The sequence below is a fragment of the Schistocerca nitens genome, chromosome 11 (assembly GCF_023898315.1).
Source record: "Schistocerca nitens isolate TAMUIC-IGC-003100 chromosome 11, iqSchNite1.1, whole genome shotgun sequence".
NCBI classification, from domain to species: Eukaryota; Metazoa; Arthropoda; class Insecta; order Orthoptera; family Acrididae; genus Schistocerca; species Schistocerca nitens.
In genome coordinates this window covers 114,307,082-114,332,728 of record NC_064624.1, presented here as the reverse complement: position 1 = coordinate 114,332,728, position 25,647 = coordinate 114,307,082, and the positions used below count along the sequence as shown (strand labels likewise).

The window sequence follows — 25,647 nt, the reverse complement described above, 5'->3', positions numbered from 1 at the left end:
GAAAGCAGTCTCGAAAAGCCTAAGTTTTATTTAATTCACCTGCTATATTGCTCATATGGTTTTAATTTCATCCAGAGAATTCGGTATTGTATTTGCGTATCACGCTCTTTGCCTCCCTAATAACACTTTAAAGCAGTTTACAGTTCTGTCTGTAACGGGCTACTGCAACTCGATTGTGGCTGTTTCTAACATTATAAATTCCCACTAGTCAGCCACCTAGATTGCCTGTTAGTGCTAGTATCCTGTTTTCAGTGTTCTAATGGAAAGCGACTTCCAAACGCCATGAGAAATGTGATAAGGAAAGCGTTTATTTGTCAGTCGTCTATGTTACCAGCAGTATAAACGTCCTGCCACTTTTCTTCTTTAATGAGGTTCGAAAAAACGTCTGTTGGCGCTGGGTTAACTTTTCTAAATAGTTTGCAATTATATTTAACATTAGTGTACGCACAGATTCTTTTACCATTAACATTTGTGTGACATGTTTTGAAGGCAATTCACCCTTTCACAAACAGAATGCCTGTCTAGCAATGAAGAATGAACCAGAATGTTGTCCTTGGTTGTGCTACCGTTCCCCTGCACTCTTGTCACAAAGAATATAATCTGCATTAGATGATGTGAATTTCGGATATCTTTCAGCATTCTTTTTGTTGCACAGTCACTTGTAAAAATAATATTAAAGTCACCACGTAAACTACAAGGTGTACAACTTTTGTTTCCGCCGTCTTTTTCCCCAACATTTGAGTCTTTCATGAAACAAATTAGTCATGCATGTATCATTCAAAGTATTTCCATCGCTGGCCGCTACTTTCTCCCATCTTTCGGGCAGTGTACGAATCCCACGTCGAAAAAATTGTTCATCTTTTGAAGCGATCCACGAACCGATCCAATCTGTGGCCTCTTCATGAGACCGGAAGTGTTGGTCAGCCAGGCCATGGGCCATTGATCTAAACAGGTGATAGTCAGAGGGAGCAAGTGCAATGTCTGGAGAATACGGCGGCTGGGGTAGGACTTCCCATTTTAACGTTTCCAAGTACGTTTTTACTTCTTTTGCAACGTGGGGTCGAGCGTTGTCCTGCTGCAAAATCACTTTATCGTGCCTCTGGCTGTATTGCGGCCGTTTGTCTTTTAATGCTCTGCTCAAACACATTGATTGCGTTCGATATCGAGCACCTGTCATTGTTTCTCTTGGTTTTAAAATCTCACAGTAGACGATGCCGTGCTGGTGCCACCAAATGCAGGGCATGATCTTGGAGCCGTGAATATTCGGTTTGGCCGTCGACGTGGAAGCATGGCCGGGATATGCCCATGATTTTTTGCCTTTGGTGTATCGTAATGAACCCATTTTTCGTTCCCGGTCACAATGCGATGCAGAAATCCCTTCCGTTTTTGCCTCTGAAGCAACTGTTCACAAACACACAAACGTCGTTCAACGTCTCTTGGTTTCAGCTCACACAGGACCAAACTTCCATCTTTCTGAATCATGTCCATAGCTTTGAGACGTTTTGAAATGGCTTGCTGTGTCACTCCCACTAATTGTGCCAATTCATCTTGAGTTTGACTTGAGTCTTCACTCAGCAATGTTCCCAATTCTGCATCTTCGAAAACATTCTCTCTTCCATCACTATGCCGGTCTACGACGTTAAAATCGCCGTTCTTGGACCGTTGAAACCACTCGCGACACTTTCTGTCACTAATAGCGTCTCTCCCAGACGTACTTGAGACCAGTCGATGAGACTCAGCCGCTGTTTTCTTCGTACTGAAACAGAACAGTAACGCCTCTCGCAAATGACGATGACTATGCTCGTAAACTGACATTTTCAATCAAGAACAACTTTATGATGCAGGCACAAATAGACTAATGTTTGCGTGAGGTTATGCTGACCGAGGTCCAACCTAGCTGCCTGACGTCTGCGATCTGTTTCTTTCGACCGCTACTTACCGTTGTAGCCACCTATCGGCAAACGGCGGAAGCAAAGTTGTACACGTTGTAATTTTTGGTGCTTTCTGTAAAGTGAACCAAGAGCTCTTCTTAGCTGGAACGAAAATGTCCTAAAATCAGAGTTAGGGGACCTATCAATAACTGTAATTAAAACTTAAATTTCACTAAATTCGACTGCTTCAGCAGAACACTCGTAGACATAATACGGTGCAGTGCTTTGCTGTGTTAACAGACTGGAATGGAATACCGTTTTTCACGTACATGTCCATACCCCACTCCGAGAAGAGCTCCTTGGAAACTAGCCAGCTAATCTGTAAACTGGTAAAGGACGCCTATGAACATTATTTAAGTGATGCTCTGATATTCCACCAATGGCAGTACCAACATCTATATGCGTTTCACTAATTTTGACCCTATTACTTCTTATATTTGATGAAATGTGCTAATTCATTAATTACGTAGATACCTGACTTTTTCTAAAGGTGAATTCTTGATTAGAGAGACTTCCCTTAAGCAGAGATACCTATCAGCCGACTTCAAAAATGGTTCAAATGGCTCTGAGCACTATGGGACTTAACTACTAAGGCCATCAGTCCCCTAGAACTTAGAACTACTTAAACCTAACTAACCTAAGGACATCACACACATCCATGCCCGAGGTAGGATTCGAACCTGCGACTGTAGCAGTCGCTGGGCTCCAGACTGTAGCGCCTAGAACCGCACGGCCACTCCGGCCGGCTCAACTCCAAAATCAACAATCTCCATATCCCTGTACCCGTCTGTTCAAGCGCATTCGGACGCCGTTAAAAAAAAAAAAAGTATATCATCGTATTTTAAAAAATCACAGTCGCTTCAATATCTCGATGTATTCTTAACATTCTCTGTGACTCACCAGAATACGTACCCGCAAACCACTGCCCATCGTCAGGAGTACAGGTTCCACAAATGTATGCCCTATTATACCAAATGTAAGCAAACCCGAACTCACATACGGGCCGCACTGGGTAGCCGCGCGGTCTAGGGCGCCTTGTCAGGAGCCGGCCTCGGTGGCCGTGCGGTTCTAGGCGCTCCAGTCCGGAGCCGCGCTGCTGCTACGGTCGCAGGTTCGAATCCTGCCTCGGGCATGGGTGTGTGTGATGTTCTTAGGTTAGTTAGGTTTAAGTACTTCTAAGTTCTAGGGGACTAATGACCACAGCAGTTGAGTCCCATAGTGCTCAGAGCCATTTGAACCATTTGAACGCCTTGTCACGGTCCGTGCGGCTCCCCCCGTCGGAGGTTCGAACCCTCCCTCGGACATGGCAGTGTGTATTTTCAGCAGTGCAAGTTAGTTTAAGTTAGATTAAGTAGTGCGTAAGCTTAGGGACCGATGATCTCTGCAGTTTGGTCCCATAAGACCTTACCACAAATTTCCAAAAAAACATTTTCTCACATACTGTCGTCTGTTTATTGTCACGGCTGTCATACAAAGTGCTCAAAACGTTGATAACGAGAATTGCTATAAAATGATTTTCGACAAATAATACTGCACGTTGAGTTACATCTGGAGTTACCGCCAGCACAGGCCCGTGTTATAAGGCATTTCGTGCCTTTGGCAGTCATCGGTGTTTCCTAACACAATGCTTGTTTTAATTTTTGCCACAGATGAAATCATAGTAATGTTAAGTTTGGCGAGTGAGCAGACCATTGCGCGTTTTCTGAACGACCGTTGCAGTGCTCTCCAAGTGTTCTCTCCAGAGGCTCCGCCGCCAGAAGTGAGAAAGCGGGGTTCACGTTGATAAAACATTGGTTGCCTTATGTCCTCCGGTAACTGCGGCGGCAGCACGTCTGAATACTCGAGATGCCCGGTTGTGTTTAGATTCCCGTCAGTAGACCGCAGACCACGATGCGGGTCTCGAAAAACACGCACTCAATGACAATATACCGATGGCGTCGCTTTTGTCGACTTCCTCGAGTCGTATGGAATTTTCAACTGACGATTACAGCGTGTAGCGAAGATTGACTTGCCCACGGTGTGTAAACGATTGTTCTTCCTTAAGGTACGTTCTCCTTGTTGCGACTGTTGCCATTATCGTTCAACAATGATCGTGGAACGATAATCGTAGAACGCTGTTGCTCTGAATAGTGCTGCGTTCGTTCGACCGTCTGCCGACACGGTCGTTGAACGACGATCGTCCGTCTCGAATAGTTCCCACGGTCGCTCGCGGTTTCTGTTCTGGAAGGCCACATGCGTCACGGCTCCGTTTGATGTTTTACCGGATTCCTGACACAGTATACTTGTGAAACTGTCGTACGCGCAGATCTCCACTCCATCGCTACCTCGGAGACGCAAGTAGGCCGACTATAGCACTACGTTCAAACTCACTTAAATCTTCATAAACTGCCATTCCAGCAGTAGTAACCTATTTAACAAGTGCGCCAGACACCTGTTGCCTTAGACTCACGCGTCAAAGACACTAGTATAGGCATGCGTATTCAAATACAGAGTGCTACAATTGCAGATTATCAATATTTAAGTGAGTTTGTACGTGGTGTTAGAGTCGGTGCACGAGCGATGGGACACAGCATCTCCGAGGTAGTGATGAAGTGGGGATTTTCCCGTACGACCATTTCAGGAGTGTACTGTGAATATGAGGACTCCAGTAAAACGTCAGATCTCCGACATCGCTGCGGCCGGAAAAAGATCATGTGAGAACGGGACCAACGACGACTGAAGAGAATCGTCCAACGTGACAGACGTCCGACTCTTCCGCAAATTACTGCAGATTTCAATGCTGGGCCAGCAGCAAGTGTCAGCGTGCGAATCATTCAGCGAAACGTCATCGATATGGGCTTCCGGAGCCGAAGGCCCTTGGACTGTTTATGGCTGCAAGCATGCTGCCTGGTCGGACGAGATTCGTTTCAAATTGTACCGAGCAGATGGACGTGTATCGCTGAAACAACCGGTTTGCGGCTGTATAAATTTTTTCCACTCCAGTTTAACCTGAATTTGAAAAGCGCTCAAACTAACCTGTTTCTGAAGTAACCGATTGTCGTTTTATCGTTCCTATTACGTCCTGTAATAAAGTAGAAATCGAACAAACACTGAAAAATTTTTCTCTCTTACTTTTGTGATACATAGAATTAAAACAATTAAATAAGCAAACAAAAGAAAACACCGAGCGTCAACCGTTCGCTGCTTCTCTCGAAAAGTGATGGGTGGTTGAATTCCAAAAGACATCAGTATTCGCCTAACGATTCTAAGTTTTAGAAACTCCGCTCAAAAATCGAGGATCGCGCGAGGGCTACAACCAGATGGAGGCGTGTTATGTAGACACTGGGAAAAGATCAGCTACCTTGTATTTTTACTGAATGCTGTGAATGAATTGTTAAGTTTTTAATCTGTTACTCTTCTATGGCAGACAAATATTTAATCCCTTAAACCACGTGAAGCATTGCAGGTCAGTGCTGTGTCACTTCGGAAAACATTTTACCAGTAGAATGGAAAAACGAGTCCAAGTTGTAAATTTTTACTTTTTATTCATTCGATGACTAGTTTCGCGCCGAGACTCATTTTTAAATCACCATAACATAGTCGAAAATGGCATTACCGAAGAAGTAAAAAAATGTGCAATGACCATTTACAGTGCGTACAGGTAAGTTATCTGTATGCACTGATCATTGCATATTTTTGGCGTTTTCGGAAATACCATTTTCGGATGTGTCATGATGACTTGAAAATGGTAATGATATTCATCGAGTGAATGAAGGGTAAAAATTGGCAACTCGGACTGGTTTTTCTGGTTCTACTGACTAAAGGAAGTTGCTGACCCGAGCTGCTCCAGCACGCTGTAAGTTGGACAGTATTTTACGTCACCTCGAAAACATGTTTGCAGAGCGGCGCTGGTGCCACCGGCAGTGCGAGGCACCGCCTCGCAGGCCGTGCGGGGGCGGGCCCCGCTACGCACCGCACGCACCCGCGTCCCTTGTGAGGCGGCGCCCGCGGTGGCTCCGGTGTCGGTGGATTCCGCCGACGACCGACGTCGGCCGGAGGCGGCCGACCGATCTTTTCAAATCAGTCCGCCGCTGCGTGCGCCGCCACACTACGGCACCTCTTCTCTCCCGAACGTACAGACTTCGGACGACAATCGGTGAAGTTCAGATGAGTTGGTTTTCTTCGGTCAAACCGACTGATGTTCTCACGCACTAAATATGGAGCGTCAGAAACCGATAAGAGTGAGTTTCTGGCATCCTGAGGATCAAAATATATCGGGATATAATCCGGAATTTATGGACTGAAATCGCAGATTTATTCGAAACCTCAAATAGCCAAAATCTTTATTGGAAATATCAGGCGTAGATCATAGCCTGAAAAAATAATTTATTCGAATCAAGACGGTGGCGTATCTTATGCACTTATAGCTACTGTACTGGGTCTTTTTTGGGGCAGGCTGTCGTTAGTTGCGCACAACTTATCATTACTCCTTATTATGCCAGTAGGACAGTGGTTCAGTTGATATGAAGTGGTTTGCAAAGGTGGTGCACAGTATGTACTTCCACTTGTAAGTGCTGTAGGTTATCACAGTATCTTACGCTACACCTTACGTTTGTCTCTCACTCGTGTGGTCAGTGACACACATTGACGGTTAATCGACGCACCTCTGCACAACATTAAACAAACACAGCGAACCGGAGTGTTTACAACTTGCTTTTGTCTCGAGTATTAACGGAACGTATCTCTCCCGTCATCTCATATATTCGCTACGGTCGCAGGTTCGAATCCTGCCTCAGGCATGGATGTGTGTGATGTCCTTAGGTTAGTTAGGTTTAAGTAGTTCTAAGTTCTAGGGGACTGATGAACACAGATGTTAAGTCCCATAGTGCTCAGAGCCATTTTTTGTATAGTACTCGCCACGTTCTTTACGAGACAGGAAAGCTCATTCCACGCATTTGGCGTCTATTTAATAGCACAAGCCACTATATAGCACTCGTATCCAATGAGAGGGGCGTCTTTAGAACCTAACCTACTTGACACATAGTATAGTTTCTAACCTAACCTAACCTCTTTGTCCCAGTCAAAAAATGACAAAGGAGATCGGGCCCAGTGTGGGCACGCTGTCGGCTGACTCTGTCGGGCGACGTCTGGCGACGGCGTCTGACGACCGTTGTCGGTGCCACTGTGATGGCAGCCGTACGGCCGGGGACGTCGCTGTCTCAGCAGTTCCGCACCGGTTCTTACGCCGTGTGTTAGTAAAATAGCACTGATCGCCTTTCCCATTTTGTATAATAAAGCAATATGTCGAACTGATATTACGGTTTATCACTCTGTATTCAGTAAAAAATAAAAAAAAGCGCCTGTTACAGCAGAGACCAAAGGAATACCGGAAAATACCGGTTACTCGGAACTAAAATAACGGTATCGGCTTTAACCGGTCGGTTTTTCACATTCCTGCCAGGTGCTACTGTGCCACCACCCTTCTATTGACAAAGCTGTGAGCTGTGCAGGTAAAGTCATCGCTAATCACCCAGGGCTCCCGAATGTCGCATTTCGAAACATTTCAGTCCGAGCTTCCTTTATTCTCAGGACAGAGTTAACGATAGCCTGTGCGAACGCGCAGATGTATATTATCTAAGTTTAGTGTAACAGATATGAGCATTTATGTTATGGCTGTGGACAGAGAGATTTCGCGTAAACGACAACATGACGCGAAATCGGCGGTTTTTACGGAAAATGGCGAAATTTGTCATTTTCCTTGTTCGAGCGCAAAATCTTATAAATCGGATGCCAGTAGTTTACAGACTTTGTAAAGTGGTAGTTATTTAATGTCGACGTTAGACCTGGATTTTTGTTCTGAAGACTGAGATGCTGACGCCGCTCTTTGAGGCGACCCTTTCGCGGAGGAGCCCTCGATCGGCGGGTAGCACAGACGCTGCCAGGGCGGCCACGCTCCACTCCAGGATGGGCCGCACGTGTGATTCGTAAACCAGTCTCGGACCGGCTGCACCTCCTCTGTATTCTACCAACAAATCGATGCCCACCACCTGCTTCACTCACTGCAGAGCCTGCGTGCTCATTCCATTCCGTATTCCTACAACGTGTGACACGGAGCCATTTGTAAACGATTCCAGCTGTGACTCATCGATAATGCAGTCACAGGATACTACGATTTTTTCGTTTTGTGAAGTACATAATACTGCATTTCCGAACATTTAAAGCAAGTTACCGATCTTTGTACACCTTGAAATGTTTTAAAAAACCTGACTGAGTATTTTATGCATCTTTTGTCAAACACTACTTCCATACAGAGAATTGCATCATCTGCAAAATGTTTGAGGTTACCATTCATACTGTCTGCATGGTCATTAATGGGACATCACGAACACGAAAAGCTACGATCTCAACACAGTTCCCTAAGGCAAGAAGTTACCTCTACATCTGCCGATGAATCTCCGATGCGTGACAACTTTCTTCGTCTTCCCTACCAAAAAATGCTCGATCCAGTCACAAATTTCGCTCGACACACCGTACAATTGTACTTTTGATAATAAGAGTAGACGTGGTACTGATTCAAATGACTTTCGGACATCGAGAAGTACTGGGTCTACCTGACTGCCTCCATTCGTGGCTTTTAGTATGCCGAGAGAGAAATAAGTGAGATGGGTTTCACGAGATTGACGTTTCCGAAATGCGTGCTACTTGACATAGAGGACCTCATTCTGTTCGAGGCATCTCACTATGTTTTAACTCAGATTATCTGCTAAAATTCGAGAACAAATCGATGTGGAGGTTAGTTGGCGGCAGTTTTATGAATCGCTTCTGCTGCCCACCTTACCTCCGCTCTCTTCCGACAACTGGGGACGGTTTTCTGTGTGAGACATTATAATTAACAGATTACACCTTATAAAAGAAAAGATTATGAAATGCGTCGTTGCATAGCAGACGTGACAGAAAAGTCGATAGCGACCCGCTAAAACGTCCAGGTGCGGACTTTTCGCTCATTTTTCTCGACAATAATAGTAAGCAGTGCACACAACACCGCATGTTAATCAACAATGTCTACTTTATTGCTACAAGACTGTTGCATATTTATAATTGAGAGCGAGTCTAAACGTTCCGTAGTGGTCCCACGTCATTCGAATTTGATGCATCATAAGACGAACACTTTAAATTTTGAGATTAAACTGGTTTTCATTTTCTGTTTAAAAAAGTGGTGTGGCGACAACTGCTGAACAAACTTTCCTCACCCTACTGTGCGACAAATCGCAGAAAAAACTTCGCTTTCTGGACAGGTCTCTAGTGCGGTGCATTAATTAAACTGCATATTGTCGTAGTATGCAAGTATAGGTCCACCAAATAAGGTACTTGAGCTTTGCAAACACGTAAACAAACGTGGCGGCGCGGTGCTTTGCTTCTTTCAGCCACCCGCGGTTTGCCACACATCAGGCCGTCACCAGAAACTTCATTTGACAGCACAGTGAAAATAATACCGCACGAATACTGCGGTGAGCGTCCTCGGTGCTGTGTCGTACCGCCAGAAGCACGTCCGTGTGGCGTCACGTGTCCCGTGCTGTGACCGGCCGACAGGAGAACACGAAGCGGCTGCCGTGTCGATATTAGGTGCGCGCACTTATTTGTCAATCGTGAACCGATGAGTCTGTTAATTTAATCTCGCTTTTGGAGCAGACGCTGTTTGTCTATGCTCCAAATGCAGGTAAAACATTTCTAACATACTCTGGCACTGTCTTTAAAGAAGAAGAAAACAAGATGCTGGTCGAGAGGTGATTTAGAATGAGAAATACACGAGCTGTAACCTGTTAAAGGGAAATGTTACACTCGGAACGTGACGGCTACGTCAGCTTTCTGCGAATGGACAGGGAAACTTCGAATAACTTGTTTGGAGCACCTTCCCGCTCACATTGAAAAAGAAGACGCAAGTATGAGAAAATTTATTCTCTTCTACTTGGTATTCTCTGACAGATTATTAAGGTACCACAATGTGGGATCATGAAGCCTACATCGCCCTCGGAAGAATTTCGACTTTTTATTTTACTGCGTGTTGTGCGTAGAAGGCTGATTTTCTTCTTAACCTTATCCTGCGTAAACTATGGCTGGGAAAGATGCGACACGCCTACTATTTTGGTAACTGCCAGTGCTATTTTGTTTCCTTGCTTGATTGTAGCTTGCAGTGGTTGTGGTGACTCACGATACGCTCATATATAAATTCTAACAAAAGTATTTCACTAAGCATGAGCGGCAAAACACCATCACACAAGTCAGCCACGTTTTCAAATTTTCCATCAATCAAAATTTCGATCAAACACGTCAAACACGCCCCGTGTCAAACAAAACCCTACACGTTCAAATATTTGGCACACAAAGTAAAATTGGGTGCCACTATTTGATTGTGTAGCGGGCCTTTAGGTGTTTTTAAGGATGAATTGCGTATCTGATAGTCTCAGCAGTTATATGTACGCCATACGGAAATGTGCAGCGTAACTCACGGGCAGAATTAGAGATCTCCCCAAAGTGTACAGATTTGGCCACGATTTGCTGTGTAAAAGTTTCGGGAAATATAACTTCAGTAGATTACCCGTGTTGCAAGTGAAACACTTTTAAGATGGGTTCATTATTACGGGGAAAACAATTTTTAATTATTAAACTAGCAAACTTTCAAAACTATGGAGAGAAGCACTACCGCAGAAGATGTGAAGGGATGGCCAGAAGTGATAGAAGGGTGGGGGGGGGGGGGGGGACAGGGTGTGGGCAAAGTCCCCGGGCATCAGGCGTCATGGGAGGCCGCACGCGTCTCTCAAAGGCCTCGGCTGCCCTAGAATACAAAGCTGGCATATATGAGGTTGCTTTTGTAAAATACTTTCTTCATCCTGCACCAGCGTGGCCAATCCAGCTCTTGCTTTTCACTTTTACCATTCCTACAGGTCAGCTGCATGCAGTTCTATTTCTTGCTTGACTTGAATGCACGACTTTTCCTTTAGACACTGTACATTGAAACCGCATTACTTGTGATGGAATCTGAAGTGTGCTTCCTTTAAATGCTGTCGGAAAAACTGCCAAAGCATGTGCGTAACAAACGTACACAGCAACAGCTGTAGAATGTCGCTATGATCTGTTACGATTGCCAGCAACATTAAAATCTAAGGTACTCTGATTGCTTCACAAGGTGATTTTACACGAAATATGAAGAAAATATTTTCATTCGAGAGTTGACACAAAATAAAATACAGTAAAATTTGATCAATTCAGAACGTGTATAAGTCGGAAATCTGCCCAAACCGTAGAAGTATTTCACTCCCGACACATTGAATATACTTTTACAAGCTAACTTTATATATATATATATATATATATATATATATATATATATATATACAGCGGAACGTGTCTAAAACGGATCGCTAATTCTACGACTTTATTAAGAATTCACTGTGTAATGCCGAAAGTTAATTTTGACACAAAGACAATACATGCCTGACTGTCTGCTGAGCGGCGCAAAACGAGAAAAGAGCAGATGTGCTGCGGGCGTGGACATCAGACTGAACCGCTCTGTGCAACGAACAGGTTAGCGAGTAGTGTCGGAGCATCAAAGGAAATGGTTCGTTCGTGAGCGCTCGGTTTGGCGGGGTCTCTGGTTTTCCATTATTATTGACGCATTGGTGTGAGGTGGGGGAGGAGGGGGCGCACGCTGGAACACTGTGGCGCAGCTGTGGACGCTGCTGCAATCGGTGCAGTGAAGGAGACGAGTGTTGTTCCGATGACGCACTAACAGAATTATGTTCTGTCCGTTTCATTTGACTAGTAGCGCCGTAAGTGATAAAATGATTCGAAGGAAAAGTACAAGTCGCAAACACTTTCAGTTAATGAAAACATTAAGATAATCGAGACGAGTGAGAAAGACCAACTCTCCGTACACGAAATAATGCTGCGTTTCAAATGCGGTAAAAAACAAATTTACGATGCTTTAAGAAACAAGAAGAAGATACTGGATGAATGGATGATTGGGATGGGGAGAATGAAAAGAAAGGCGAAGAAGACGGGAGATGAAGAAATTAACGGAATAATGTGGGAATGGTTCGTAAGTGCGTGGGAAAATAACTTACCTTTTTCTGGACCCACGTTGCATAGTGAGCCAAAGAGCTTGGAAACACCGGGTTTATGCATACACGGGAAGGCTGTACAGTTTCAGAGCTAGGCACAACATCGTGTGGAATGAAGTGTGTGGGGAAGCTAAGGATGTGCAGCAAAGTGTAGCAACAGAACGGGAGACAATAGTGTGCGACCTAATTGCGGATTATGATCCGAAAGACGTGTTCGGAGCCGATGAAACGGGTCTATTTCGTCGCGCACTGTCTTCAGAATCTCTAGCAATTCGAGGTGAAAATACTCTTTCCACAACAGCAGTTGTGACTGGTGCAGCAAGAGCAAAACTCACAAGCGTCTCTCTATTTTTACATGAAGTACCTGTACTTTTAAGGGGGTGGAATACATCACACTATCTCTTAGCTGTTTCCAAATTAGCTTCTTCCCATTCCTCAAGTTTCTGCGACACAATGTTGTTCACACATCCTATCTGAAATGTTACACATCAGTCTACTGTCTTCAGAATTATCAGAAAATTTAAAAATTCAGCCCAAGAAACAGAATTTTTTATCGTTGTACAATGAAATGATTGCAGAGGTTGAAGTGGAGAACTCCATTTTTCCAAATAAGTTAGCTGAGTGTCTTAAAATAAATTGATAACAGGCTCGTATTTTGACTGAGTAAAAATACTTCCTTTCCCAAGTTAAATAAAAATGAAAAAATTATTGAAGTTTGAAATTTACCAAACTTTCTGTTAATGGTTTTTTTTTCTTTAAGCACGCTGAAATCGCGGTTATTTGCAACTTTTGGATTGAATTTAAAAACATTTAGAATTGACATTTGTGAAATGAAGCCAAATAAGTGACTGTGGGTTTTCGAAAAATTGTTTCAGCAACGTAGGACACCTACCCTGAGATAGAAAATAAGATTTCCAAGGTTCATACATATCAACTCCTCTTAAAAACTCCTCTGAACAATGTCAACAATCTAGTTTTAATACTACCTATAACTTTTTTGTATTCAGTATCAACGAAATCACAGAATGATTTCAGTTCACCCATGTCACAATACTGAAAAAATTAATTCACTGTTGTTTCTGTGTCAGTGGGAAGAACTTATTTCTGCACTTGATCTCCAGTGTGTTCCACATGGACTGCACATCGGGTGCCTTCCATGCTCACCTCGAGAACACTGTTCAGTCAGGAACAGACAATGTTTACTCCACCCATCTTGTGGCCAGCAAAAAAAATGGCTCTGAGCACTATGGGACTTAACATCTATGGTCATCAATCCCCTAGAACTTAGAACTACTTAAACCTAACTAACCTAAGGACAGCACACAACACCCAGCCATCACGAGGCAGAGAAAATCCCTGACCCCGCCGAGAATCGAACCCGGGAACCCGGGCGTGGGAAGCGAGAACGCTACCGCACGACCACGAGATGCGGGCTGTGGCCAGCAAAGTTGGTATCACAATTACCTGACAAAACGTGACAATCGTGTCAACTATATTTTTAATTTTTAAAATATGAACGCTATATCCTAGCTAATAATCCTGCCGTTTCTCCGCCGGTGTTCGGAAGACAAATTACTTTGCACTGCACACCTTTCGCAGGAGCGAAATATGTAGCTAGAATCAGTAATAACTTTAAGCTTTCGTGATTTCGTGCATCAACCATGACAGACACACACTTAGCATTTTTAAAACGTTGACTAAAATCGGCTCCTACTTTCTCTCAGAACATTCAAATTTCTTCTCAAACAGCCCCCTGACGAGAACAGTGGGCTGTGCATTGAACGGAAAGAACAATTGTGTTTTGTGGTATGGAAGCCAAGCAGGACTTCTTCCGCAGCGACACGTTTCTGTTCCTCGATTTGTAGTATGTGACATAAATTTCACTTTGATACGCCAAACTGTCTCACAGAAAAAGACTCTACAAAGAACGAAATGTAAAACGACTAACGGATAAAAGAAAAATCAAAGTACTTTTTCGGGCTATGTAATTACAGATTAAAAACTCTCCGTTACTTTCCTTTAATGGCACCGTGAAGCATTTTTTCTTTCCAAGTCTCATGTCTTCATTGTTATAGGTCAACAGAAAGAACGCTACTTCTCTTGGCTGTGCGTCATTTCGACTGTCAAAACGTGTCACATAAGTGGCCGTAAGTTTTCCTTGGCTTCATCTACAAGCACACAACTTTTCCACCGCTAACATTTTCAACTTGATACGCCAAAGTCTTCCACTGTTTGTAGTTTATCCGTACTTAAAAAGAAAGTTATGCTGCCAGAAATTCTCGCAGAAACGGCGATCAGTCGCTTCTTTTTCTTTATGTGTTGCGTTTTGTCGACACGTCCCCCATGTTCAATGAAAAATACTGAACGACACAGCGTACATTGTACCTTCGTATAGTTGTGGTTTACTTCGACAGGGAACTCTCCTTTCATGGTTTTAGAGGAAGAACACTTTCTTCTCCTCGTATTAACGGGCACGAGTTTCCCTCACATGCAACAAACAACAGACAATGGAGGGCACTAAAGCGAGCCTGCCGAACCCTGTGTTGCAACTGCCGGCTACTTCTAACTGTTGTCCCTAACAGTCTGAAGACATAGTGTCGGTTGCATCTGCGCGCCTCCCCCCGTCGGAGGTTCGAGTCCTGCCACGGGCATGGGCGTGTGTGTTGTCCTTGGCGTAACTTAGTGTAAGTTGGATTAAGTAGTGTGTAAGCTGAGGGACCGACGAGCTCAGCAGTTTGGTCCGATAGGAACTTAACGCCACCACCTCGGTTGCATCTACTACAAATTTGTTACACAACTGAATAGCTAATCCGTAACTATGAATACAATTGAACATTGATAGCACTTTAACGTTCTTTAACGACAACTTGTTACATCCGTCCTTCACTTCCGGCGTAGCAAATGATCGAGACGAATCGCGACGGAAAATCATCTGTACACACCCGTCCTCATCCCGTGACAAAAATACAGCGTCTTCTTTCATCTTTGCGTTCACAGGAAGCGGTATTTGGTAATCGGTTTACGAAATCCGGTTTTGTGAGGGGGGGGGAGGTGTTACCAGCTGTATAGCGCGGAACGAGATGAACGGCCTGTGGCGTGGATGGGACGCAGGCTGCTCGGCCGTGCCGACACCGACGTCGACGCCTCGCCCGCCCTGCCGCAGCCGTTCCCTCGCCTGCCTGGCAACGCCGCCCCGTGACGTCAGAGCTGGGTGGGGGCAGCCGCGCGCCCCGGCTCTCTGTGCGGCCCAGTTCACAGTTGACTGTTGAGGGAGCGGCCGAGAGGAGAGGAGCGTGCGACCTGACAAAGGTAAGGCGGCCAGCAGGCTACTGGAATTTCTGGAAGCTGCCGATGTTCTGCACGCTTTTGGTGGTTTGTCGCGTAACTCAATAAGGGCAACGTCAAGGAACTCCTCTTGTCTAATATATTCTCTTACTTTTAAAAATCACGATGGCTACGAACAATGGGGTCGCGAACAGGGTGTTAAATTACCGGTTTGAGTGTTCAGTAATTTATTGCTCGTTATTTATCGCCTTGCTCCAGCCTTTTAACCGGTGAAAACTTGAGCAAGGATAAGAAGACACGGCGTCTTCTGCCAATGATTCCAACAGCCGTGGTTGTCTGTAACACTGGACCGCCAGCCTGGAACCGGAGGTCGGTTACAGGTTGCCTATCTAGCGGTTTGCAGGGATGACAAAAATTTGTTTTTCAATATTTCGCTTACTTTTGCCGACTTTAAACATCTAAAATGCTGTCCTACCGTACTCATTCAGAGGTATAATCTGACATTACGGGGTCCACATAGTAACATAACTACCACAGTTGGTAACTTGGCGTGTGTCGAGGTGATGTAAGTCATGGCGGTGAAATATGCGGACGTTATTCAGCCAGTCTTTCAGGATGACGGCAGTTAGCGATTTGCAATAAACTCCAGACGACATTTCAAACACTTAAGATATTTTTCGCCCCCCCCCCCCCCCTCACACACACACACACACACACATACGTGAAGTAGCACATTTCGCCGGTCATGCGGTCCCCTTCGGCATCACACTTAACGTTTTAATTTATTACTTCGTTGTAACTGACCCTATATTGCCAACAGTTTGCTGACATTGTCCACGCACCCCATACGAAGTGTTGGCAGAATTACATCGTCGTACAGATATAACGACACACACGTTTAGCCGCGCGAAAAACTGGCTTTTGTTTTGGCGACTTCGAAAACACGATAAGAATAATTTCAAACCGTCCCTAAACTTTTTCTCGCCTACAGGCTTAACATCAAGTATTACACACGTTAAATCGTCTGGAAAGTAATCAGACGTCGGAAGTCGTTTTGTGCATGGGCATTCCGAATACTGTGTAATCCACTCGCGGATCACAACACGTGGCGCCATGCCGACGTGCTTCTGGCCATGACACGCAGCACTCGCGTTCATTTCACTATTTTTACAATTATCTGGAGTTGAGATTGCGATGCGCGAGCGATTTGTTGCTTTGTCTAATATCCTGGTTAGACTGAGGCGAAGATTTGATTGGTAGTTGGCGAATTCTTGAGAATTTATCGTAATGTTTGTGCCTCTTGAAGTAAACCTTTCGCATTGTTGTTTATCGTTCTGTGACGTCACGTCTCCTAGTATGAGAGTACTGATGAAAGGGAAGCGATAACACACCACAATTTTTCTGCACTACACGACGCTGCAGCGCTTCGTCTGTCCGTTCTCGTGTTAATATTTGTCTGATAAGACAGCCTGGTGTGTCGACAAAGCAACGCATCGGCGATCTCTTTGAGACGCGTCGTGTTCTGCGTGGCTTGTCGTGCTTGCGCATTTATCGCATCGTAAGTGACGAAAGAAGGTATATTACCGATTGTGAAACTGTCACAAACTTCTGTACTTGAGGTTCAAATGACACGATTAAAGTGCAGTGTAAATTTTTGTGTGCAGGCTATTAACGACGGCAGAGTAGAGATTTAATTTCTCATTTCCAGTGCAATAGTATGGAACGTGGAGGTAGATTTCTGTTGTCGCTTTCCGTCACAGGAGTGAATCACGTCAGAATGGTAACATTTGTAGAGAGATTTGCTAATTATATTTGACTGAAACCTATAGTAAATACTTCGTTTAGACTCTTACTGTTAATGAAGCCTTACCCATTATCGATGTTAAGTCTCTGTTTCGGAATTACGGGCAGGCACTAACGTCTTACTGACGCAGTGCTGAAAATGTGTATCAGTTAGAGTGCACATCGCCATGAAACGCAAATTTGAGTACCACAACTATATAATTTTCAATTTGGACAATCGGTGTGTTGATGTACCGGTTTTCGAAGTTAAGTTTTCTTCCCTGTCGCAGGGACAGTATGATTTGATAAAAGTCGCAGGAATTCTGTGAATAATAATTACCCCGATATCGGTGCTCCAAATTGCTTTCACTCTTTTGACGTTGAAGTTTGTGTGGTGGTTTTCGTATTTATACCGGTCTATCAGAAAATATGCAACGCAATTGATGCACACCGTATTAAAAGACCTCTCCAAAACGTCTCGTGTGTAGCGAGATTAGTCGTGTGGAAGTGTGGGGAAATGTGACGTTGACGGATGAACAGTAGCCGCAGCAGAAAAACAGTTTCATAAAAATGCCGTCAGACGTTCAGACACCCGCGGGGGTCCGGCGTGGGCCGTTAGCTGTCGTATGGCCGCGAAGATCGGTAGCTATACTGATGCGTCAATGGGGAACGGATTTACACTGGAAAGAAATTATTTCCAATTTTGGAAATGTTTCTATAAGTAATGGATTGGGAACGGAACGTGGGCAGCAAGGGCGAAACAAGTTGAGGAACGCAGAATGTTGATTTTATTATTAACCGCCACTTGCACAATTCGTTCAGTATGAGCACCGGAGACTTCGGAGAGATGTTGCACAGCGAGAGATTCGCACCTGGTAACCAAAACTGGAAAAAAAATTTTCCAGCGCAGACAGGTATCGCATTAACGCGTTAGCATATCTACCAAGTTGCGTTGCCATACGATAATTACAGACCACAGTGGACATCGGCGAGTAGGTGCATTTTACTTCCGACCAGCCGCCTCTGTCGAAGAAAAAAGCGATTGGCGAAAATTTCGCTGTCGCCTGTGTGGCCCGTTTGGTCATCAACCATTCAGTAGTCAGTCAGTTAAAAGAAATCTATAGTTGTCTGACTCCCGTCGTGTGTTTCATTTCTGTTAAAGCACCAACTCTAGGTACGTCCTGTAAATACCCGTATCTTCAGTACAGGCGGCTGTCTGAACTGGAGTAGGTCGCAGCTGCCGATACCGGACTTCCACATTGACTCGTGGCGTAATGATGTGCTGTGTGACGTGACGCACTTGCGGACACAACAGAATGGCTGCCATCTTATTTTTTGTAATGTATGCTGTGCTGGAAAAGTTATGTGTTGCATAGCCCGAGGTCTAGGCTAGCCCGACAGGTTACAGTATCGTTGTAAGTTGCTGGAGCCAAAGAAATGCAAGAAATCTTGCTGCGGCACGTATTTACGGATGTTAGATTTCGAAGAGTGTTCTATGTCCATTTTGATGTCATGGAGCGAAATACGTTGTTATCGGCACTATTTTTCACTAGTGGGCACCGTTCGTCCCTAGTGTAAAGGCACGCCGGCAGGTGTGGCCGTGCGGTTCTGGGCGCTTGACTCTGGAACCGCGTGACCGCTACGGTCGCAGGTTCGAATCCTGCCTCGGGCACGGACGTGTGATGTCCTTAGGTTAGTTAGGTTTAAGTAGTTCTAAGTTCTAGGGGACTGATGACCTCAGGAGTTAAGTCCTACAGTGCTCAGAGCCATTTAATTTTGAACAAGACGCGCGCAGCCTCTGCACGAAGAGGCGTCGGTGCAGCCAGCCAGCCCCGCACGCCTCTGACACGTGCGCACGGCACCCCGGGGAAGTCCCCACGTCCCAGGCGAGTACAGTAGAGGTGGGCGAACTGAAACACGTACCTGTTTCGAAACAAATAAAACAATACAATGTAATATTTCGATACGCAGTTTCGAAACAGTTTGTGTTTTGTACTCGTGTAGACCTAACATTGTCATCTTAAATGTGTACTGTATAAATATTTCCGTATAAACACAAATAAGATGTGTGTGTGCGAATTAAATCGCAGAAAGTATGAAACGTTCACTTAGGTGTCTTGACAGTTTTATATTTCCTACAGCAAATGCGCTGCTTTCGTGTCGTGTGACTTTTATACTTTCCAACTGGCTGAGGACAGAGTCGGTATGTTTGACATAGCAGATTTTCCCAAACTCCTTTCCCTGTATTGTAGCTCCTAATTTTGATAGTTTTATGAGTGAAAATTTGTATGGGCTCTTGCATATCATGAGATCTAATTTATTGAGATAGCGTTCTGGGAAGCGAGGCACTGAAACAACATTTATGAGTGTGCCACTCACTCTTTCCTTACAGTTAAATTTACCATTGTTTGTCTCACAGAGCAGGCCTGCAAAGTTACTGATACACAGAGCTCAAAAAATTGCCATAACAGACTGGAGCATATAACGCAATGGTCAAATATGGCAGTTTTTCATCAAACATTAGTCAGCTGGGTACAGCTCATAATATGTAACCTGATAGAACTGGAAAACATGTTAAAACATGTCAAGGTGACTGAAATGTAGAGGTCGGAATGTTTCCTTGAAGTATAAAATCCAGACTAAGATTTAAATAATTCGTACAGGCAGGTACAGATTCCATCCTCAAGTTTAGCAGTTACTGTATTAATGGCCTCGTTGCTCTAATCTGATTTTTAGGTCTGACAGTGACTTTGTAAACCTTTGCTTAATAAGAATTTTTGGCAAGGTTACATTTCTTTCGCTGCTAATTTCTGTTGTGACTTGCACAAAAGGAGATAGTATTTCACAAGATTTTTCAATACCTGACCGTTGGACAGTTTCGTTTGTAAATCCGCACTGAAGATGTAAAGGCTATTTGATTTTCAAAAGCCTGTCAAACATTTCATACAAGGAATTCCATCTCGTAGGGCAATCTTGTTTCGGCGTTAAAATAGGGACGCCCATTTGCTTCCGAATATTGCGTAATTTCTCAAATGCTTGAGGACTTCTTTTGAAAAATTCCGTTATTGACTTCACTTTTGCTCTTGTCTCAGTAATTGGTTCAAGGCTTACTTCCACAGTTAAATTCAGTGTAAGTGCAAAACAAGGTACATGCCACCATTTGCACATCATCAATGCCTCCACCATATTAGATGTATTATCTGTAGTGCAAGCTATAATTTTTTTGGTTATACCCAAAGCTGATATCACATTTTGTAATTCACTGGAAATGTTTTTAGCTGTATGCTTGTTATGGATATCAAATATGACTTAAGATTGCAGTTTTCATTAATGAAGTGAGCAGTCACTGCAATATAATTCTCATTGCTCACAGACGTCCATCCATCAGTCGTAATGCAGATGTAGGATGTAGCTTGCACTGCACATCGTACTCGTGTTAGGGTGTTGTCTAACACTTGAGAGAGTAAACTGTTTGAGACGGTTTTTCTACTGGGGGTAAATATTTTTCATTTATAAATGTCATTTTTCTAAAGTCTTCACTCTCAACTATTCTTTAACAACACGCCTTAACATTTATTCGTCTATTTTGGCTCGTTTGGATGAAGGTACTGCTCTTATTGCACCACACCTACCCAGATCTGAATCGGCAGATTCCTGAACAATTGCTGTGGGAGTTTAACTGGCTTCGTCACTTTCCAGATTCATAAAAACTGGTTTCGACCGAGTTTCACTTAAATTGACTGTTGGATGCTAATGTCCCAAAAGTCTGTTTAAGCAAGAAGTTGAACTATTAAACGACAACACTGCCGAACGTTTCCTCGGGATTCATCCTCTTAAAATAATCCCCCACAGTGCTTCATACCGCCATAGCTGAAGACAGTAGAACCACCACGAACGGAACTGGAGGCGGGAGCAAACTGCAGAAAAAACGGATACGCTTCTGGGATTCCCACATTCCGTTAGTATGTAGTACATTACCCATCCAGCTAATTTCCATGCACATAAAGGAAATCATTGTGGAGAATAGGCACATTAACTATACTCACAAATAACGCCACGTAATTCGAATATATAACGGGAAAAATTTTTGTCCCTCAAGGTGTTTCGAACCATTACTACATAAATTCACCCCGCTTCCCAGCCCTTCCCGTTCACCAGAACACCACCAGTGATACATCAAGCGGCTTGCTTGCAGTTATACCCACATCTGATTTACGTATATGTCTTAAAACTGCCACTCCGCGCCCTTTTTATTCAAGATATTGTAGGCTTACTTGCGTTTTTCGATATCATTAGTGTACATGAACAGAGAAGCGTATGTTATAAAATATGTGTAATATAACTGAATGATTTTCACACATTTATTATTTTGAATGTGAATAGTGTGCGTTATTTTATTGTTTGGTTAGTGTTTATAAAGTAGATATTACGCCCTTTCAGAATCGGGCAGTCAGCTAGAAACGAATTTTTATTTTCGGAAATCTTAAGCTTCATGCTGTTGTTCGTGAAAAATATTTCGACACTCTTGAAAGAGTTTCATGAAGTGATACGCTATATGTGTTTCAGTATCTGTGCCCGAATCTCATCCGACACAGAGCGGAATGAAACATGTCTGTTTCTATACAATTAGTCCGTTCCACGCTTAAGTGGAGTGAAACAGCGTTATCTTGAAACAACGATACAGTTTTTGTGTCTGGTTCCAGATCGAATCTGGTTCCGTTGTTAGAGACAGGGCAGAATGAAACACCACTGTTTCGAAACACAGAACCACAGCCGTTTCGAAACACTGAAACAGTTCCACGTATCGATACACTGTATCGAAACATAGAAACAGCGGCCAAGTCTACAGTACAGATCGGGCTGTTCCGTCCACGGTTTTGTTTCGTTTGCTCTGTTTTATTGCGTCTCACTATTAAGTTACCCTTTTTCGTGTGCTTTCAAATTTTCGTTAGCTCATTGGCCGAGTGGTCTAAAAATAAACAAAATGGATCTGAAGAATATTCCCGCGCATACTTACGACGCGAGTTATCGGTAACAATCAGTATGGCTTCTGAATAATACAATAAATAATCGAGTTGAACTTTTTATTGCTGATGTTACGACGAAACGTGCTTTCCAATGCAGTGGCAACACATATTGATTACTAATGGCCTTCTGTATAATATTCATGTTGATTCTAGAAACAATATAGTGGGAATAATAGTGCACTGAAGCCCTCTTTCTATCGCTACATTCCCGACAACAAACATCCTGAGAAACTATAGTTCAGTTCTTTTATCTTGGCGGCTCGCGCATGCCCGCCCAAGACGCGGGGCCAGTTGCACACGACGCACGCGCCAAGAGAAGCAGCGCCATAGTATAGTATAGTTCCCAAACTTACGTTTAGGGGGGAGCGCGCAGCTTATGAAGTAAACCCACCACGGCCGCATTAAGCCTTTCGCTGCTACAGAGACGTGCTCCCCGCATTTTGTCATCACTGCACTGCTCGCCTGTGCAGAAACATGGTATTGCCACTGATTTGACACACTTATCATTAGATTTCACAAAAACTATTGGGCCCAAAAATTTGATTTTTACACATGTTCTTGACTGATCCCTTCCCCCCATAAATGACTTAATTTTGTTTCGATGTTCAACGCAGTTATTGTGCAGCGTTAAATGTAGTAAACCATTGCACAAAATTTTGAACAGTTTGCGGAGGTAAAAGTCCATAGCGTATACTTTCCGTATGGTCGATTTCAGTTGCCACAATGTTGAGAATGAAATCTGGAAAAGATACCTAAATTTCGTATAAAAATTTACTGTATAACAATATCTCATTTAAGTACCAGATAGGTGTCGTATGTAATATTGAGAAATATTCCGTCTTCCGCGACTGTAATAAAAGTTTTGTTTACACCGGGCGTTTGGCTTTATTTTAAATCACTTCAATCAATCAAAAGGAAGTAGGCAAAATACATTAAACAAAACTTTGTACTTACAAAACCATTAGGACTTATCAGTGAAGTGCTCTGAGCTATGTCAAATATAAATTTTGTGTGTGGCACACACAAACAGCATTTATATGCTAAAACACTGATCAGCCGACACAAACGTTGAATATTGTTACCGCAGCGCAAAACTACGAAAGGTTACTTAACAATGGAGGAGACGAAATACTGTGCACTGAAGATGCTTCAAAAGAGAAAAACGCGTCTGGTCTAAATAAGACTCTTATTACAGTTGCAAAAGAGGAATATGTTTCAATACCATTGTAAAACAGCGACTGTGTAACAAACAAGAAAGAACGTGAATATTATTGTGTAAGGGCCTTACCTTTCATTGTTGTCAATCGCTGCGATTGTCATCTGCATCGCTGTAGTCAGTGTCGCGTTCCGAATCATCAGGTCTTAAGAGTGATGACGATGCGTTCAATCAGATTGTCAATTACAGTTTCCCTTTCCATGTCCTCCTCCTGTAGCCTTTGTGCATGCCGAACACATTCAGCCCACGCTGAAGGAGTAATTGTCATGTGCTTCGTGCAAAAGCCTTTCTGTAGCGGCAATTTTAAATGTCACTTTTCGTTCTGTGGCATACCCTTTCACTTGTGCCCAAATTAACACGATCAGATTGTAGTGACAATGACACGGTGGCAAACGCAAAACTATATGTCCATCTTCCTGAACAATACAATCGATTTCATAAACTTTTGTGCGAGGCTTATGGAGCGCTACAAGTTTCAACATTTCGGCACGAGTTTGGTTTGCAGTATGTGGTATATTTTTACTTGCAAGCTACAACATGATACCGGCTTTTTTTGTACTTGTTGTGGGTGTCTTGTCAACAGCGGAGTGATAACTCGCATTGTCCATTACAATCACCGAGTTTGCAGGCAAGTAACGGAGAAACTGATTCCTAAACCACAATTTAAATGTCTCTGAGTTCATTTCGGACTGATAATCCACTGAATTGCTCTTTTTTGCCCGGAACACTAATTTGCTTTCTGGAATGAATCCGGAAGCAGAACCAGCGTGAAGAAGAATTATTCGTCCACCTTTACCAACTGGTACTTTACACCCACCCGAACCATCACTCATTTTCCAACACGCTTTTCTTGTTTGATTTTGGTTTACCAATGTTTCGTCCAAGGAAAAAATGTTCTAATTCCCTGATTTTCTTACTTCAATAATACGTGTTAAAAACTGTGCCCTTGAACCAGCGATATAAACTGTGCCCTTGAACCAGCGATATCACTACGTTCCATTAAAACCTTCCTTTCGTCATTTGTATGTACATCTTTGAATCCAATATTTTTAAGTATCTATTCATCGAAGTCATCCAATGATACAAAATCCGACGAATTTGTGATCAAATTTGTTAGAATTGGATGCCCCCTTTCGAGAGGAACTAATTTTCATTAGGATTTCTTTTGGCTCTGTGTGTCGTTTTCAAGAGATTTCAATGTCCCCAGTTAAAATGAAACACCCTTTATAACATTAACAGTGTTTATAAATTGGGAAATATTCCATCTTTAGCGACTGTAATAAAACTTTTATTTATACCAGTCATTTCGCTTTTTTCTAAAACGTTCTGATTAAAACAAAGTTGGCGAAGTATACAAAACTGAATTGTGAACGTAATAAAACATAGAAACTAAAAAATATGATCAGTGAGGTGCAGTGCCCAACAATTTGTGTTTGTCACAACGGACTGCAAATACTTGCCAAAACATCGATAAGTCGACGAAAACATTGAATATGATGTTTCAAAGCAGCGAAGCAAGGAATTGCGTCAGTCAAGTAGCTCGGCAACGTACGAGCCGAAATTCTGCTCTAAATATTACTTTTAATACTGTCGCAAAAGAATATATCTCAATATGAATAGTAAAACAGCGGCTGCGGAAGAGAAGATATACAAACAAAACAGATAACATGAATACTGTATGTGTGCCTTTTCATTGTTTTTAATTGCTATGAAAAGAAATATTGGAGGACAAAATTAGAAAAACCGAAAACTTGTTATGATTATAATGAAGAGACAGAGCACCATAAATTTCAAAATTACATTCAGACGAATAAAATTCATGAAGTAAGACATTTCGATATTGTTTTTAAATAAAGAAAATATCAAGCAACCAACAAGGTTTGAACTCGGAACTTTTCGATTAACAGTCAAACAGCTTAACCATTACGCTGACGCAGTTTCTTTTTTCTCATTTCGTTGTATATTGTTCGTTGAATATGTTCGGGGCGGACGTCCGATGACACCCGTTCAGGTTCACTCAGTTTTTTGCTACAGAGGGTAGCTAACCCTCTGACCGAGCAGGCTGAGCTACCGTGTCGGCAGCTCGTCGTTCAATACAACTCCTGGAGGACTCTAAAATATCACGCAAAATACCGACAAACACTGTTTGTATTTCGTCCAAGTACAATAGGAAATAAACCATTACCGCTGATCTTTATTGCGAAAAAGCGGTTCGAGGGAAGATACAAACACCTTTCCTTGCTATCGCCTGATTGAGGAGGCTTATTGCTTGTTTGGTTTAATTAGTTAATTGAATATGAAGCAATTGG

The 25,647-nt window shown here is 43.2% G+C and overlaps 1 protein-coding gene across 1 annotated transcript in view; it reads left to right on the top strand.

Annotated features, from left to right (window-relative positions):
- Positions 1 to 15,207: 15,207 nt before the first annotated feature.
- Positions 15,208 to 25,647, top strand: part of LOC126212690 (cortactin-binding protein 2-like) — a 101,724-nt gene continuing 91,284 nt past the window's right edge. Inside the window, exon 1 of the mRNA XM_049940106.1 lies at positions 15,208 to 15,337. The gene's annotated coding sequence lies outside the window, so the exon portion shown is untranslated. The remainder of the gene's footprint in view (positions 15,338 to 25,647) is intronic.